Raw genomic sequence first — 17492 nt, forward strand, 5'->3', positions numbered from 1 at the left:
AGATATATGGACTAGCTTGAAAACTGGGTCAACTTAAATGCTGTCACAGGTGCTCATCACCAAGCGTATATTGCTGCATACCTGTCACACTCAGCAGCTAGAATGAATTTCATGAAGAGACTGGGGTAAAAGGTGAAGCTCAGCAGGATTATTGCCTGTGAAGGAATCACATTTTCGTAGTTTGTCTGGTACAAAACAAAGGAAATGGGGCAAAATTGTGCTAATACTGATAAGTACAAATAGTATTTGTCTTTTTGTTTTTAAAGTGAAATTTTTTGTTAGTCAGATTTATTTGCATACATTTGGTAGAGTATTATTCCCATGGTGGTTTTTTTTTTTGCAGCTTAAGAGACTGAATTTATTGACATATCTAGGCATGGAAATTTACTGAGAATTGCTTGAAGCCCTTTAAGGGTTGAAAGTTCTTTAAATGGAATCAGTTTCAGTGCAATAATGGTATTGTTGGTGATAAATTACAATATTACATATTTACTGCTAGCCAAGAAAGAGCTTTTTAAAAGATGCATTTTCCTTTATGCCAAAATGAGGTTAGATGGATGAAAGCCATGTTGTCACCTCATGGCATATCTTTGCTTCAGCAACTCTTGGTGATCATAGTTCACTGCAGAAAATTTAGTATTCGTACTGGAGAATAACAGCATCTCATCCTCGTTGAACTGTCCACTAAGGCTTGGGAAAAAATAGCATGTATGATTGTTGTTCCATGTATGTAGGTAGCTTGCCAGCCTGGAGAGAGCAAACAGCAGGGCTTAAGCTGGTACTTTCCTCATTGTGTTAACACATTCCAAAAGCATCCTCTGAGACAGATCATAAGCTTTCCAGTGTGGGCAGGAAAGTGATAGGGTGCAGTAGTTCAGGCTACCTCTGTAGCTAAAGCCTGCCCTAGGAGTAAGTGATTCTCATCTGCTTCTACACGCATTCAGTTGTTGGCTTTCTCACTAATGATTACCTTCAGGATGCCAGGAGGCAGTGCTGGCTTTGTGATGCAAATCAGTCTTTCTAAACCTTACTAAGGTGAATCATTCATTTGGAATCCATTTTTAAGGCACCTTGCAACATCTCTCTGGTTTCTCATGAAGGATTTTGCCAGACATTTCAATGAGACGGTTACAGTCTCACTCATGGTGTTTTCTTTCTAATTCCTTTCATGCCCATTGTCACTTGGGAGTTGTATGTTAGTGCCAAGAACTGGACAGAGAAACACATAATTCACTCCCCCAGGGTGAGGAGAATTTTTGCCTGCAGGAATGAGTTAAGTTGCTGTTTTTTCTCAGAAGGAAAGCAAGAGTAGAAAGGACAAGAGTGGTCCAAATAGCCTTACTGTTTTTACCAGGACATGTGGCAGATACTGTCTTAGAGGCTTGTTCTTCAGAAAGAGAAGTGGAGAAGTAGCACAAACAAGTCTTTTACTATAGTGTGAAGAATAAAGCAAATATGCAAACCTCAGCGATATGGTTTAATGATGGTCTTGGCAGTCCTGGGGTAATGGTTGGACTTGATGATCTTACAGGTCTTTTCCAACCTTGCTTATTCTGTGATTGTATGAGTCAATGATGTAGAGGATCCAGTGCATTTGTTTGAGAGGGAGGGAATAGAAGAGACTCGCTGAAACTTACGTGGCATGTTCTGTCATAGTGGTATGGAGCCAGCAGCAGGGTGACCCAGCAGAGGAGTTGTTGTGATGCTGAAGGCAATGTTACCCTGCAGAAGATTCAGGAAATTCTCAGGTTGTTGCAGAACTTACTTTGGGGAGGAGGACATACTAAACTGAGGCCGAGGAAATGCTGGGCTTAAGTTTTTTAGAGCATCTGACCTCTGAGCACTGTTCTCCAAACCGCTGGTGGGAATCTGACACTAACAGGGTTAAAGAGGAGAGTATGGTACAGCACTTCCCAGGTAGAATTACTCATAACTTCTGGATAGCAAGTACACACAGATTAAGCATCAGTATGTCAATTATGATAACAATGGAAGTCTGAAGTGTGCATGTGTGACCATTCTTCACACACTCTCTAGATACCGTACCTCTGGACAGTCCAAGTCAAAAACTCAGAAATAGTGTCCAACTAATATTGTGGTTTAAAAATCGTAAGCTATAAATATTATTATATTTGGAGTTTATTTTTCCTTTGCTTTTGAAGTTCCATTGTGTACTTAACATTACACTTTTTCAGTTTCTCAGCTTCTCTGAGAAACTTGTTCTCTCCTAATCCCATCATTCTGGGAGGTGGAGATGTAAGAAAAACATGCAATATTATGATGTAATAAAATTGTAACAATTGTCAACATGGTAAGGAGAGTAAACAGGTAATCAATTTAACACTATTATATGCAGCAATTCATCCTTCTCAGCTAGTGATGCTTGAGTCAACTAGATTGTCTACTAAGGTCCAGAAATGCTGTTAATTTGCAGATGTGTCACTGTATTCCTGAGAGGAAGAACAAAACAAAACAGAATGTAGACCTGAACTTGTAAATGTATTGGTTATCAAAATATACTTTAATAAAGTAACAGCCATATGTCTTTAACAAGTGATGAATACACACGGAAGACAGATTCTACAAACTGTCCGTGGGCTGCAGTTTGTCCATCTTTGGTAATATTGTGATAATAGCAGATACAAAAGAAGTAGAAAAAGACTGATTTTGTTAACATCCTGAAATTCACATTCCTATCCTCAGTTTTTGATGTGTTCCGTTCATCCTTCGGAATGGATTTCAAGGATGTTTCAAATGTGTTCTTAATTTGCCTTATGTGCTTCACTTGCATTGTATCACTGCGATGGCATATCTGTGGCACAGCAACTTTAGTCACAAAAATAAAGATGTACTGGGGAGTGAGCAACCACAAAGTAAAGGAAAAAACACTGAAAAAATAGTGAGTGGAGAAGGTTGGTGCAGAGGAAGCCGCCTGGGTTTGAAAGAGAATTCTGTGATGCCAGCCAGCCTTTGAAAGCTTGTTGAAGTGTGTTAGGCAGTTGGAAATGGAGATGTAAAGGAGAAATTTAGACAGTGAAATTTAACTGATGCTGGATAAAGGGGAATCTCCTGTGATGGTGTATGACTGATTTTCACAGGGAATGTTTAATTCTTTCACATATTGCAAGACTGATTTTACTGCTTTAATAAATAGAGATTGCTGCTTGTGAAAATCTCCTTAATACATGTTGGAGGGTGTTGGCATCATACACAGTACTGAGGCTTCTTTATCTACTTTTTACCTGACCTGCTAAACAGCTGAAAGTTTTCTTCAATTCAGTAAGCTTTAGCTGAATAAATATCCCTACCAATTCTGGATAAAATTGTCAGATAAGGAAAGTCATTAATATGTGGAAAATTATTCAAAATAGAAATATTCTGCCTGCGGTTCTATCAATGCATATATAGTGCGCAATTATAGAATATAAGAATTACGTACACCTGTGTGTAGTAGACTGCATGGTATCTACCATATCTTTACACAGTAAATAATCTACATTTATTGCCAGAGTCAGAATTTTCCAATCTCAGAGGAAAACAAAGTCTTGTCAGCCATTCATGTTGTCATTATTACTGAATGTCTAGTAACCATTTCCACGAATGTAAAAGGCTAGACATCTTGGATGAGGTAAATTGATTGATTCCTGGAGCCAGTTTGCTCGAGATGCAACTGTCTGTCTTGAACTTGATGTAGCATTTGCTCTGGGTAAAACAACAAAGAGAATGCTAGTACTTGTTTGTGCTTTGGGCTAGTCTGGAAAGGCTAGAATATTTTATTTTATGTTTTATATACCCCTGCTACAAGTCTTGCTAGCAGGGAGAAAGGAGTCATTTTCTACCATGATGCCCACACTGCTTAATTAATACTCACCAGAGCTAAGCCCTATAGAAAACCACAGATAAAAAGAAAAGGAAATAAAGGAGAGGCCCACCAAGTACTAAGACACAAATTGCCATGGGTATCGCAGGAAGTGTGCAGTTATTTCTGATGAAGACGGTGTGTTAACATTTTGTCTGTGGGTTTGAGTTGGTCATTTCAGTTTTTCACTCAGGAGGGACAAATGCATTGTAAAATACTGCAACATAATGTTGGATAACTGGTCTTCAAACAGGATTAAAAGACATCATTCAGAACATAAGAGAGAACGCTCTTTCAGCATGCAAAATGCACAGACTGTATTTGTCTGGAATTAGTAAAGATATATGTAAATCACATTTACATAGTAAGAGTTTGCAGGCTGCACAGAGCTTGTATAGCCTATACTTGGTGGGCAAACACTGCTGAAACAATTCAGGGGGGCGATCAGTCCAACTTGTGTCACTTCCCTAATTAGAAAATTCCATTAATAAAGAGTGGCACGAGAAAGCTGGTTTGACATAAAAAGATATGCACTGAACTTGAATATATAGTTCGTCTGTGATACAAGTGCTGCCTCTGTAATGCAGATTTCCTCTCTTAAGAACTGTTCACTTCAAAGTGTTATGCAAACTACTGTACCACAGCAGCAGCTACAGAAATACACTGCATTGTGTCCCAGCTATAACACACACCTGTCAGGTGCAGGGATCAAAAAAACGATCAGCCAGCAAGTGATAGGATCTCACTGGTGCAATATTTTCTGCCTATTGAAAAATGAAGACCTAGGATAGGGTTGGTGTCATGTCCAAAGAAGCCTTCTGTGGATACCAAGCTATGGCATAATGCTTTAACCTGTCATCACCCCCAAAGGAAAGAAGAATCTGTTTTCTTTGGATTACCTGAGTGGCTACTACCTGGCAAACCAGAAATGCCTTCCACTTAGGCGCACTAAAGTGAGCATTAAGCAGGGCATGTCTTTATTAGCTCTGGTAAAAAGCTTTCTTGTTCTTTTGTTAGCAAAGGCTAGTATTTATTACAGTGTAGTGTGGGAAGAAATTAGTCATCCATGATGTGGAGTAGGGTATTTTCTCTTTCACATGGTTTCTTCATTTCTGCCTTGTAAGCCACCACTAGCACTTTCCTGCATTTTAGATGATGCATTTGCATTTTCAGTTTGCACATTTCCATTTCTGGTTTTGCTCTTCATTGGCAGATAAGAGGATAGATATGAGAATTAAGGCGAAAGGTGGTGAGGCACCTAAAGCCATGACAGAATGGTTTCAGGAGAAGTGATGTTCTTAGATACTGCTATGGCATATGGATACTTGGAAACTATGTCCATGCATGTGAACTAAACATAGAAATGCCAGGGTGCTTATAAATGGCCTAATTTACAAGTCATCATTTTTGCACTGAATAACTGATTTGTATTTGCAGTTAACACCATTTGTGTCTGAGATAGAAAAGTAACTGTTGTGTCCCTGTTTGCTAGCAGTTCAGATTTGGGACTATAATGTAAAGCATAATGTCAGGCAGAGCCTTGCCTAGTCAAATTTATGGCTTTGGAACAGCTGGTTACACACTCAGTGTGGGACTGAGTGATGGGATTAGAGAAACCCCCATCTTTTCACGTGCCCTAACAGCAGATTGCCTGGTCTGCAGAGCTCTGCTGCATCAAAAGTAGATTAAATCTTTATTTAAGAATCACAGGATGGTGATAGTGCTCTTAAACAGTAGCTGCTATTAAAATGTCAGCATTGCTGTCAGTCACTGCCGAATACCTGAGTTAGCTGTTTCCCTTGATATTGAGAATGGAAAATAGACAGGTTGCTACTTAAAGTGAACTATTGTAAATGAGGAGCACAGATCTAATCCTTTCTGATATGGCTTATTATCCATCTGTAATATTAAAAATGTATGTTGTATTACTTCAGGGGTTGCACTGACCTCTAGATTTCATGCTTCTGGATTTTAATATTTCTTATGCACCGTTATGTTTTTATTCCATATTTTGGCAATATAAAGGTTTAGACATATCTGTGAAAGGAAATGTAGTTAGAGATAACATGGTAATTGTCCATTTTATGAAAACTTGAGAGCTTTGTCTTGTGAGTATTGTGCAAAATGGCAGATACTGATATTTTAACTAATTATTCAATCAAGGATTGGCAGGTCAGTCAATGGGAAAGATGTACAATGGCCTAGAATTGATCACACTTCGTTTGCCATCAGTTGGCAGTGCAAATGGTAGCTCAGATAAATTGGGATCATTCTGGGGCTCATGCCTTCTGTTTTTTTTATCTTTCTTTTCCAAATGAGAACGCCCAGACCCTTTGGTGAAAGGGAATGTCTTCTGATGTCTGTGAGTAAAGCAATGCAGAGTTCTTGTAGCCTCTGAGGGATATGACACTATTTCAGGCTCCATAATTGAAGCTGCTCTATAGTCATGTAGCCACCTAATCTTACTGAATTGTCCCCATGTGAAGATTTGATTTCAAATTTAGTAATCATTGTATATCATTTATTTTCACATAGATTACAGGTTCGTCTGTAAAGGGACACAATTTCACCCCAGAGCTCTTTGAATGGTCGGCTCTTCACTTTTACTCTTTTTGGATATGCTTGTGATGGTGATTTACTAGCAATTAGTAGGCTTCCATGACAGATTTATGGTAGCCTTCCAAAGAGTGATGAATCAGGTATGTGGCTGTGGTTCTCTAGGACTTTACTTAATACAGGAACACAGAGTTAGTGCTTGTGGAGAGCTTTGGTATGTAAAGCAGGACTTAACCCAATTAAAGCTCCACTCCTAAACCTAAATGTAAAATTGCAGTATTAAAAATCTTTGCTTAGCTGCTGCCTAACCCTGAAAGCACCAACTCACTGCTTTCTCATTTGAATTTCAAGTGAACTGGGTGCCTACACTTCTTTTCCTGCATCTGCCAAAATCTTTCTCTAATTCCCATATAAGGCTGCTCAGGAGCTGGATATTAGTATTTCTTTCTCATAAATGGTGTGCCTGTTTCAGCCAACCCACCCTACATTCAAACAGCTAGCCATGCCCCCCAGAAACATAACTGGAAGTGATGATGCATCTACCTAGACAAGTTGTTTCTTCATAAGGTAGTTCATACTTCATAACAGAATGGTTTGGGTTGGAAGGGACCTTAAAGGTCGTCTCCACATCCCCTGCCATGGGCAGGGTCACCTTCTATTAGATCACATTGCTCAAGACCCCATCCAGTCTGGCCTTAAACACTGCCAGCAATGGGGCAGCCACAAGTTCTCCTGGCACCCTGTGTCTCATCACCCTCAGGGTAAAGAATTTCTTCCTAATATCTAAATCTACCCTCTTTTCTGTTTGAAACCATACACACACAGAGCCTTGTCCTATCAACACTTGTTCTTACAAGTTCCTCTCCATACTTGGTGTGAGGTTTCTGCAAGCATTCCAGTTTCTGAGGTTGTGTTATGTTGTCTTGTCAAAAGGTAATGCCCTATTTAGCTTTGGGATAGATTGATTCCTTTGGAAATGGTGACTATTCAAAAATAACCTGGTTTTGACAGGACTACTTGTTTTTGTATTAACAAGCTTTCTTTTAAAAATACATTGATCTGTTCTTTATTTGCTTTCCCAGATGTCTGTTGCTCAATACTGATTGAAAAAAATACCTCATTTCTGATGTGAAACCATCCACATGTAAAGCAAACGCATAGTGAACCAAAATAGACTATTTTAATAACTTATTTTTTTAATGAAATGAAAACTTAGCATCCATTGCAGTCTCTGAAAGCAAACAAAACCCCAGCATGTCTAGCATGTTAAAAAGATTTTGCTGTGTTCTCAGTGTAATACAACAATTAAAAAGGAAACCAGCGAAACCTTCAGAACCTGTCCCCTTCTATAGAACACAATTAATTTCTGTTGAATTATCATAGCTGTAATGTTGATAATCGGTTTTGAGGGGTAGAAAGCATGCACTGGTGCTATTTTCTGTGTTTTGGGAAGCGGGACACATAGAAAGGGAAAGATTTGAACCACATTCCAACTCTATAATTAAATGCTGACACATCAGCGGAGTTTGGCTCCTTGTTTCTCCAAATGTGGATTTGCAGGACAGATGCTCCTCCTGGCTGTGCTGCACTAACAGAAGCAACAGTTTCTCCTGTGAGGATGAACATGTTGGTTTCTCTTCAGATGTGCAAAACTGGGAAACAGGCCTAACACAGTGCAGACACTGCCATACCCAGGGTGAAATTCCCACTTGGTTAATACTGTCCAGGTGCCAGCTGTCCTCAAGGGCTCTTCCTTGCAAGCGGTTTGGACATCTGTGCACAGCTGGGCAGGCCAAGTCAGGATTATGCTCTCATGCCATCTCCTGGCAGGTTGTAACTGTGTTTGCTTCTCCTGCACTGTTGGTGTCCCTTCCTGCCCTACCCTGCCCTGTCCTCTGCAGGCATATTTGTCACAGCAGGAGACATCAGCAGGAAAGCCACTGGGGCTGCGGGTGGCCTTGTGTGGCACATGGAGGGGAATGGTGAGCATAGGTAAGGGGCACTGCACAGAGCCCTCCTGGGGATGCTGCAGGCTATTGGGGTCAGATGTTACACCTCAGGTCATGCAGTAAGATAGACATGACTGCTGGGCTCTGAGGGTGAAGCATCAGGCAGCTCCTGAGAAGCACCTGATACATGTCTGGTGCCACCTTGCCTTGTCAGCAAGGCAGTGGGGTTTGGGCAGCTGCAGGCAGAGGGTCCTGGACCATTCTGCTGCAGGGTGAAGCAGCGCCTGGGGGCAACCCAAGGGCCATGCAGTAAAGACAGATTGAATTACCTGGTCACATCTTTGTTCAGTGGACTGACACAGTTACACCTGATGAGTAGCTAGTCATCCTTTTTTTTTTTTAATTCTTTACTGAGAGATTCCTGTACAAAAAACTGTTGACACTTCAGTATTTCTCTCCTACAAGAAGCAAATATCCTGTCATGTCTCCTGAGAGCAGAAACTGTGGCTCTAGAGAGGTCTAGGTTTGTAAAAATATCCTGTTTAGGTGGGTGGCTATTATTTGGGGGGGCAGTAAAGCTGGAAGGATGACCTACGTGTCCAGTGCAGAAAAACTACTTTAGAATGTGCCTATAGCTCTGAAGAAACCATTTGACAGAAGTTCATTCACATGAAACAAGAATCCTGGGCTGCAGCCAGGCATCGTACAGAGTCCTGAAAGGCAAGCACTGCTTACAGGATTTGAAACTTCCTGCTGACAGGTATCAGTTAGATGTCAAGGCTTTCAGTAATGGTGATATGAAGCAATGAAAGATTAAGAAATGCTTTAAAGAAAGCCTCTGCAGCCTAGCACTTCTTGATCATGCTGCCATGCTCTCCTTTCCATTCTTCCATGACTACCATCACCCATTTTATTGTAGCATTTTGGGCTGAATTTTATGTGCATTAGGTATCACTAGAGAAAGCGGTATTATCCACCTATCTTCCTTTTTTTTTCCTGCCTTGTTTTTACTTATCTTTGCCTCCTATTCTCATTATGAAATGGATCCAAGGAGTGATCCAGTGAAATATACTCCCCCCATCCATGCAGGAAGAAGTGAGCAGAAATTGTTTAATGTCACTACAAGGTAAAATGCACTCCAAATGACACACACATCACATCCAAGGAGTACAATTTAGGACTAATAATGTAAAATGAAAAGCAGATAAAGTGTATAAAGCACCCACAAATCCCCTGGTACTCCGTGTTTCACCTTACTGCAGGAAGGTTCCATCTCTACTGTTGCTCACTTAAGGATGATATATTTTTTTCCTTGATTTCTGTGGTATCTGTACCTAAACCTACCTCTTTCATCCTCTCTGTGGCATGCCCTTCTACTCTTCAGATTCCTTGACTATGGTTGGGTAACTGTGGATTCAAGTTATATCATTTCCCCAGTTATAGATAACCTACATCTTTAAGCAAGGAATATACTGAAGAGAGTTAGCCAAGTGCCTGGGAATTATGCTTCATTCAAATCAGTTGATGGTGAAACGTATAATAATACAAAGAGTGTGTTTATATGCTACAGGGACAAGAGAATGCACAGTTATAAATGTCTGTGAAACACATAGATGCAGAAATAGACCTCTTACCTCTCTCATTGTAATTAGCTGAATTGATATCAGCTCTTTCCTGGCCCAGTTGTTCAAGGTCTCCCTCTTCTCATTTGCCCTGCAGCTCAGAGTTCCTTCTTCTGAGAGACACCTTCTTTGTTCTCCAGCCAGCCTTTTTCTCCAGTTACGAGAAACTGGAGTTAACCTCGTCCTTCTCACCCAAACTTATTTACCCCTAACTTACTCAGAAGATAGTTTCAACATCCTGCTATGTATTGAAGAGCATCTCTTTGGAGAAGCAGTGCCATGTTGGCAGACAGAGTGCCAACTCCTGTACTTGTCTAATTATCCCTCAGCAGGCACAATTCAGTGCTGAATGTTTCCATCCACCAAGTGTTTGTGTCCTGATCAGGTCTGTGATAATAGTGAACAATAGGAGAGACATGTTTGGAGTGCTTCAGACCCTTTAAACCCCCCTAAAAAAATCTAAAGAGCTGACCCTTGAATTCAGAGGATTGTTTTTAAAATTTAGTTGTACTCCAAAATCAGTTAATATTACACTGATACAGAGTTGCAGATACAGGTACTTCTTTTCATCTGGATGTTTTGACCAGTTTTGCTGCCAGTACTTGTTTCTAGCATCTGTCTTTAGTATCAATATGAATATCGAGGCTACCTTGGGATCGTGCTGTGGAGGTGGTACAACGTTATGTGTTGTTGAACTGGAAGCTCAAAAACACCTTTGCACGTCCATGACAGGTGCAGGGAGAGCAGCTGAGGGAGTATGTCCACGGAGCATTTGAACTGGAAAGGATTGCCAAAACACACCAAAGCAGATAAGAGAAGTTGATGTGAAAACTTCCTGAAGCAAAAATCCAACTGTCCAATACCCTTTTTTTTAGGCTGTTGAAATAATTCCTGTTTTTCTGACACTTCAGTGATAACATTTTGCATAGTAAGACACCACACTTATGGCTTTATTGGATATTAGTGCAAGTATTTTAGCTGCAGAACAAAAGTAAAGGAGTTTGATGTAATACGGATGTCTATTTGCACTCCTTTTAAGATAAACATTAGGTAATAACCATTTCTTCAGAGCCTGTATATTGTTCATATGATTCTCTCTCTTGTATAACAGCTCCTGTTCATCAATGTGATACATTCCTGCATGATTTTCCAGTTCTGTCTTTCATTGAGGATATTCTTTTCTTTCTCTGATTGCTTTTTCTTCTTAGACCATTACTCTAGTTGATAGCTTCAGGTTATCATTGCATCCTATCTCCCTCTCCAATAAGCCTATGATTGATACTAATCTTCCTCATGGGACACATTTATAGGATGCAGGATAGAAACTACTCTCTAAATCTTAGCTTTATATGTGCTGACAATTTGCAAGGTTGCACCTTATATTCGCTTCAGGTGGCTTAGGGGAAAACATCAGCACCTGTAATCATGCTTCCAAATAAGAAGAGAAATGTGCTTCATATACTAAAAGTTATCTTGTTGTTCAGTCTCATGTGCTGCTGCTGCTTGCGTTTTATATAACTAGAAAGGGCTCAGTTTCTGTAGGTGGTCAATGTCCTGTAACCAAACTCATGCCTTTTCTTTCCAGTGAGAGGAGCCATATTTTAATTAATCTAATGGAAGCTTTGACTAGCAGGCAGTTCCCTGAAAACGAGTTAATGTGCCGGAAAACACTTCACACAAGCAGAAGACTCTTCAGTGACTAATGTGCTTAACAGTACTTTCTCTAAGAAAATTATCCCAGTGAAAGCTTTATGGAGTACATTTGTTTTTCTATTTTTCTTTTCATAATACAGCCTCATGTTTTGAAATTGTATTAGACATGTCTAAGGGCCTTTTTAAAACAAAATGATTGTACTTTTATTACAGGTTTTGCAGATGCCCATCAGTATAGTATCATGGAAAACAAAAATACTCCATTCCTTGGAGGAATAAAGCCTAGGGTGCTGTGATCACTACTGTAATGAATGCTTTTGCTGAAGGTTGGTTATTTCACTGTTTCTACTTATCAAATATCTGAAGGCAGAGTCCAGTTGTATAATTAACTCTGAAGAATCAATGGGAAATGAAGATGCTAATGTTTCCATAACATTTGCATATGCAAGCTCCACAGCCCAAGAAACAGAAGTAATAAGAAATTCATTTGTTTTATCTTTTATCTTGTTAAACAGATATGCATTTATCTTTATGAACAGACTTGCCAGGCCTTTTTTGAATTGCAAAGTTTTGTTGCAAATGCTTGTTATTTAGATTTGCATAAGGATGAACAATGTTGGGCAAGTGGTATCTCCTACCTTTTGTTTTTACTTGTGTGGTATCAGCCACTAGGATATAGTTTTCAAGACAATCAGTGCTTTTAGTTCAGCGATAATACAGTTTGTTTTCGTGGCAGATGCTCCAACATTCCAAATATCTATTTCAACAGAAATTATAAATGTGTTTGCTCAGAGGATTTTTCTCCCCCTCTTTAAGGGGTCTCCGTACCTGCTAGCGTAAGGGTTAAAGAAGAAAAATACACAAAGTTTGAGGGGGAAGTCTGAGGTGACATGCAGAGTGTAGAAATTAAGCTACACTTTGCATCTGAACATACATGTGAAAATGTCAAAGTCAAAGCAAAATCATCTCTTAGATCAGAACTTGGCACCACAAAAAACTCCCAGAGACCTGAAAAGGGTATGTACCAGAGCAAGTTGAAGTTGGTTGAAGTTCAAAATTCTCTTCACACGTTAAGTGTTTCAGTCTGGTTTTTTGTTCCAGCTTTTTATATACAGAAGTGTTACCTAAAATGTCCCTCTATGCATCTGAAGGATTTTTTACTGTTTGGAGACTAATTTGTGAGCATCATTTCATAGTGCATCAGGTAGATGGGGCTTGAAAAATAGCAAAGCAAACTCTTTGTGCTTGTATGTATTTTCATTTTTAGTTGTTTCCATATTTTTATGAAACATCAACATACTACAAAGCAAAAATAATCGGGGATCTTGCATTATTTTCACAGGATCATGTCTCTCAGAGTACTTGCATTGTAGAAATCACTACTGCAGTGCAGTACAGTGCAGTGCAGCTGTACTTCACTAACAAGACAGGTTGAGCCCCACAGCTTGCTGTGTTGACTTACAGAACAGAAGTTACTCCACAAGTGTGAGGATTCAGGGTTTCTATTCTACTTTCAGGTGATTGTTAAGAATTTCTCAAAAAAAGCAGATTTGGCCTTTATAACTGTCAGTCTTCTGGGGAAAACATTAAGGAAGGAGGCAATCAGATAGAAACAGTATGTATAGCTTGCTTATGAGGGATGGATGTAATGGGTAGAGAAGCTTTACACTTGGAGCAGTGCTGAGGGGCTCACAAGAGCCAGAGCAGCCACATGTCACTTGCCAGCAATGGACTGGGGCTATCTAGAGCTCTTGCAGAGGTTGGGGTGCCATTGTGACAGATTGTCCTCAAAGCCTCCAATAGAAGAAAACTGGGAAGGAGGAACCAGCCTAGTGGAGCAGTGGTCCCAAGCCAGCAGCTTGTAAGAAACCTCAAAGCAGCTTAAAGCTGCAAGTAAGAAGTTAGAACTGAAGCTGCCAGGGCAAAATACTGTATTACTGGAAATGCATTAATTATGCAGTGTTGTTGCCAGTGGCTGTTGACCCAGCAGTCAAGAACAAGCCTGAAGTCTCAAATGCCTAATTAAAGGTCATTCATCTGAAAGGAATTTGTATATTCTTTAAATTTTCTCAGTCTCTCTTGCTCTTTCACAATATATTTACTTTGAAGTCATCTATAGTTTTTCCAGATGTGTCTATGAGGAATGCTGGTGTTCGTGAACTGACAGGTAGTCTTTTTCTGCTGAGCTCTGTAGTGAGCTGTTCTTCACTCCAGAAGATCTTGGGTTTGTTCTTGGTTGGTTGGTTATTATTTGCTGTTTTTTTCCCCAAGATAAAATACTCTATTCTTTATACTACTGATAATGGAGTGATCTGAACCCAGGGGTCTTGAAAGTAGGTCATTAAGTACTCTGTATAGAAGAAAAAAGCATTTGCCAGGGTTTCCTAATTTTACTGGGAGGAACTGTCTTGTTTTCTAAATCTGCTTTAAGATAAAAGACTTTTATAAGGGAATAAAGAAAAATAATTTGATTGCATCACAGAGACAATAATTATATCTAGGAGTAACATATTTTGAATCAGGAATAACGTTTTTCCATTGATTTTTTTTGAGCAATAAAGTGTCTGAAAGTAACATTTTTCTATCACTGAACAACATAGATTTGGAAGTCAATAACAGAGCAAATTGCCTCAAATATATACAGAAACAATTATAGCATTGTTTTTTGTTCCTGTTTGTCTGTTGATTGGTATTCAACAAATCAGAGGTATGTGATACAGCAGCAGTGCTTACTTCCCAGACTATAATCTATGTAACTGAAACTTGCCAGGAGTTAGTTTGGCCTATGATACTTAGAGTGATGCAAGGTTGCACTCATTTGTTACAGGGTTAAGTTGCTATTGTGGGGTTTACCAGATGTTTACCTGCTCCCTTCATTTCCTTGGGATACCCCATCTATCCCAAAAAAACAGCAGCTGAATTTGCCGTCTTCCGGGTTTTTCATGCTGTGAGCTTGCTGTCCTGTACCCTCTCTTCTCACTCTCCCTGCATGTATTTTTTAGGTGACTGGAACTGAGAGGTAACTTGGGCAATTTATGTGGCAAATTCTTGGCTTGTTCACTGTCTCAGTGCCTTCAGTGTTGATATGACTGCCCTGTGTTGCCCAAATAGCCACACGCCCTGCCATGTTGTGCAAGGTGCTGTACATGTGGTTCAGGTACATATAGAATTGTGGCTGCTTACTGACAATGGGTATGACTTGAGTGTCAGCAGCTTTTACATGCCCAATATGCTACATTTCAAGGTAATTAATACAGATGCCATAAAACTCACCTGCTCTCACCCTATCCCTTTTCTGGTCATTTTGAAGCAAGGATCATGAAGCAAGAGTTGCATCTCCTACCTAAAATGTAACTCATGTTACGGGTTTGCTTTTTTTTTTTGTTTGGCTTTTTTCCCAAACATCACTGTAATAATTACTGTAACAGAGCTTTCTGTGAAGCTAATGTTCTTCTGGCTTAATGGCCCCTGGTTATTCTCAGGCCATCAACTTTTCCCAGCTGGTCATCAATCCCAAAGAACTGGCTTGTGCTTCCATTACTATTGCTTAAGTAGATGCCATTTCTAGTGCAACTGCTGCCTCCCAATGAGATGATATTACAGCCAATAGCTTTTTCCCTCCTTGCTTTCAGTATTGTCAGAGCATTATAAACAGCTGGTAGGAGACTTTTGTGGCTGTTGGCTGTGAATTCATCTGACAGTTTTTAGGTGCGAGTTTTGTAGACAACTGAAAGTGTCTGAGTGAGGTGACTGAAAATGACTTGCCCAGAGCAGCTACACAGGCTCAGCCCCCATGCATCATTCAAGTAGCGGGGCAATACCTGAATATCTCTCAGTCTAAAGACTTTTTCCTAGAAGAAACTGTTTTCAAACAAGATCTTGGACAGGTGTTCTGGGGGGTGTTAGTGTTTGGCATTTAGCAAATGCTGACATCTTCTCACTCGCCCTCCCTCCCCAAGTTTCCACAGCTCCATTAATGGTGGCCCTTGTTTTCTTACAACTCATGGATTCTCTGGCAGACTTTTAAAAGAAACAAGTAAGTCCTAGCTCAGTAGGCCAGAAACCAGCAGAGATTGTTTAGGTGAAAATGTCTTGCTGTGTGGATATTCAAACCCATGTGAGTTAATGTTGGTGCTGACTACATTTCCTTTAACCTCATTAGCACTTCATCTTGCTTTCCCAAGCATGATGGTGAAGCAGCTAGTTCACCTTAGAGCTTTTGCTTGGTAATTCATCAAACTGGCAGATGAAAGCTTAAAGGAAAATGCATGTAAATACTGCATTAGGAACCTTGGCTCACAAAGGCATGAACATTTCTACCCATATCATTAGCTCAGGATTACAATCCATATATGTGAAAGAAACGGGACTTTGTTAACAGTTTGGGGAAGATGGAGATACAAAGCTTACCGGTTGTATCATTACACATATTCTCTCTTTAACTAAAAAGCATTTAATCATTCATTAGCTGTTCTCACAGAAGAAAGTCTCAGACTACAACCACTTACTACCTTCAAAATTAAAACCAAGTTACTGAAGTAACATATGGAATGGAAGTCTGAGATAATCTCAAGCCTAGGTTGTGTCTTCTTTTCAGCTTTAGAGTTTTAAGCTGTGCCTCACTTCACACTGATTTAGTTATTTGAATCTAATATACATGTGGTTGATATTAATTGTAATTGTATTTCACCATAATGTCCCCTTATTGCTGATAAACCCACCAGGTAAGTTTACACCTGGAGGTATACTGGCCATGTTTGTAATAGCATGAACAACAAGCTGCCATGGAGACCACAGGGTTTGATCCCGAGGTGTTGAGGCCCTTGTTGTGAAAGATGGGCTTAGGTTGCTAGCACTCTACAGAGCAGTAAATACTGTAACCTCTTTGGTACACTTGATTTACTTGGTATTACAGGATCAGGCCAGTGCCACAGTGCAGGAGACAACAGCTCTCCTCATGTTGTGTGCCTGATGGAATTAGATCAATTAAGCCTCTGGAATTAAACCAACCTGCTACTCACCAGGAGGGTATTGGAATGCCATTCTTTATGGTTAGTGATGAAAGACATTTCTGATGGACATCCTTAGGGAAGAAGATCAGTAGATCCAAATGGCCTTCCAAGGAAGCCTGGACCAGTGAGCAACCACAGTTCAGTCTGCCAGTTTTGGTTTTGGTGTTGTTTGTTTCACTTGTTTTTTTTCAAAGAAAGGAGAAGACACATGTATGTATATTCTGTAATATAATGTTATTGGTCTTAAATTCTGCAAGATACTGTTTCCTGAAAGGCCACCTTTTTAAACAGCCTTTACCTGTCAGTTTATTGTATTCTTGTTATAAAGTAGCTCATCCTGTGCAGCAGATACAGTTTCATACTTATCTTACTTATATCTGTATTGGTGGCATACTTCAGTAATATGATTTATCATGCATTTTCATTTTCATGAAAGCTTGTTTTACTCTCCTGATTCCATTAGGTCAGCTGTTCACTGATCAGACACCTCTTTGTTCCATTTTACTGTGTAACTTTTAAACATGACCTGACAAGCTAGAAAAAGTTCAGTGCACTAACTCCCTGTCATGTAAAATATACATAGACATTAATGACCAGCTCTGACTGTTGAAACACAGAGGTACAAGAACACTTGTTCTATTGCAACTTGGAAATAGCATGAAAGGATTGGACCAAGGTATAGCTCTCTTCCCGTAGCAAAATTCCCTGACCCCAAGGTTGAAAAGCTATTTACACCTGTGCTTATGAGGACTTAAAATTGATGATGTCCTGCAAAAGACTGAAAGGGAAGAATTAAAAATGCTCTAATTATAGCTCATTTATGGCAAGAGGAAGTACAGTC

The 17492-nt window shown here is 39.8% G+C and overlaps 1 protein-coding gene across 1 annotated transcript in view; it reads left to right on the forward strand.

Moving 5' to 3' along the window:
- ST6GALNAC5 (ST6 N-acetylgalactosaminide alpha-2,6-sialyltransferase 5) overlaps positions 1–17492 on the forward strand; it is a 72559-nt gene that overhangs the window by 39295 nt on the left and 15772 nt on the right. The window lies entirely within an intron of this gene.

Source organism: Melopsittacus undulatus, chromosome 6 (assembly GCF_012275295.1).
Source record: "Melopsittacus undulatus isolate bMelUnd1 chromosome 6, bMelUnd1.mat.Z, whole genome shotgun sequence".
NCBI classification, from domain to species: Eukaryota; Metazoa; Chordata; class Aves; order Psittaciformes; family Psittaculidae; genus Melopsittacus; species Melopsittacus undulatus.